Below are 2,271 nucleotides of genomic sequence, written 5' to 3'. Positions count from 1 at the left end.
GACTCTTCAATCATTGGGACCATTTTTCATCTTCTCTTTTCAGACAAATAATATTTCTGTAATTTGAAACAGCATGTGGCTCTTCTAAAACGATGCTTCTTTGCAGTAGCCTCAAAAATTAAGCATAAAATTTGGAGGAGTGTAGTGCCACGAAGACTAGCAGAGTAGGAAAACGTTTTCTGAGACAGGCTTTAGCTTCTTAAATTAAGAGATGGAAGAAAAACTCATCATATGAAAAATAAAAGATCCATCATACATGTATCTCCTGACATATATAATTTAGTACTATAGCATGTATATATTTATTGTATTCCAGGATTGCAGAATAAATACAAACCCTGTGCAAAACAGATTAGATGACCCTAGCTCAAACTCTCCCACTTTCTTGAGTGATATTTAATTGCAAAGTTCTACAGCAGGGTTTGTTGAAGAGCAGACATGGACCATGTACCAAGAAACACGTGAGTGTACATAAAGTCATGAAGTAAGATTCTATAAGCTGCTGGCCACTCAGCTGGAGTAGAGGAATGCAAGATTCACTGTCATCATGTTTTTATTCATTTGGTTTTTATGCTTCAGGCCCTGAGATGAAGGTTGGGGCCCTGTCTCCACACCTGGCTCTGGTCTATTCCAATCCTTTGGGAGATGAGAGCCTAAGGCAGTTCTGCAGAAGCAATTTCCAGGGTCAAAACCTCTGCTTAAAGCTGGTTATGACTCTAGCTTTTCCAAAACTGTAGGGCATTTCCAAGAATGTGGGGTAGAAAACATTTTAGAACTCTGCAACCTTGTAAGGGTAGGTGGCGCTTAAGTAACCCTGGTTGAAGCATAAGAACTATAAAGAAAGTGAAACGTGTTAAAGGTAAAAGAAAACCTAGATGTCAAATTCATTCTTCCTCAGCTTTTAAATGAAAAGGAGTTAGGGGACAAGGGAAGGAGTATCTGTGGCACGATGATTATGTAAACAAAAGGAATTTTCAGCAGTCTCAGCAAATTTTTGTTTTAGTAGTAAGGCAAATGTATTTTATAATCGTAAACTTCTGTAATTATTTTCAGAAGTTTAATAAATGTTTCTTTTTGAAAACTTTGCCTTCATTAAGAAGGTAGTGAGACAGTGAGGAAATCATCGTAAGCAGGAGGTTTGTTTTGGGAAACAGCTCTGAGAGTGTGTGTTTTGATTATTTTACATTTTAATTAAATATTATCTTTCACATGGAGTTTCAGAAGCGAAGATGAAATTAGCATGCGAGGAAAACTATTGAAAGAGCATATCTGATATATCATATCAGTGGTGGTGGCTTTTAAAGTCCAATATTGATTTGCAAAATGTTTTTTAACACTATTTCAATTCTAAATCTGTTATAGGTCATTGTAGACAGAAATAATGCTCACAATTAAAAAAAAATTATCTTGCTTCAGAGCTACACGTGCTGTGGGTAAAGGAAGAACTTTGCCTACCATTAGGATGGACGCCAGGACAAAGGCGTTTTCCCAGTACAGTTGGACTGGTACTCCGGATTCAAGCTTCTCTTTCAGTTCTCGGCAGTGCTCCCTGTCTGCTGGCACAAAGAAGACGCCTTCCTTCACAGGGCCTTTTTCATTGAGAAATAACAGAATATCCTATGGAAAAGCAAAGGGAAAAAACCAAAATGGCACTTCACACATACAAACAAGGGAACATGTACTTGCCCTCTCTGGCTGCCAGAGGCTGGGATGTGCTAGCGCAGAAGCACTGAGGGATTGGAGCTGCATGGATGGCTAGAAAGATTACAGTGAATTTTTATGGAGAGCAGAATGGTGGTTCCCAAGGCGTAGAGGTGGTGGTGGGGTTGGGGTGATTTTGGTGAAAGGATACAAAATTTCAGTTAGAGGAGAATTAAGTTTGGGTGATCTACTGTATACCAAGGAAACTACAGTTCACAACAATGCACTGTATTCTGAAAAGTTGCTAACAGAGTATTTTAAGTGTTTTCTAATTTTGCTTTTTTTCTATTTTACGACCTCTGCTTGCAGTACAGGAAGAGGATGGGTTTTGGAGACAATGCAATCCATGGGATTTGAAACCTAGTTATGCCATATATTTACTTTGTAACCTTGAATAAAGTCCTGAGGCTTTAAAAAATTTGTCAAGAAGTGATGATATGATATTAACTGCCCCTGAAATTCGTTGTGAAGGATGACCCCTAGTGGCTGGCCTGGTGCCTGGCAGTTACAGGTGCACAACATAGCATGAAATGCCATACGTGTACCATGGTGCTTAGAGGATACTGAATA

Source organism: Eulemur rufifrons, chromosome 6 (genome assembly GCF_041146395.1).
Source record: "Eulemur rufifrons isolate Redbay chromosome 6, OSU_ERuf_1, whole genome shotgun sequence".
NCBI classification, from domain to species: Eukaryota; Metazoa; Chordata; class Mammalia; order Primates; family Lemuridae; genus Eulemur; species Eulemur rufifrons.
This window is presented reverse-complemented; position numbering follows the sequence as displayed.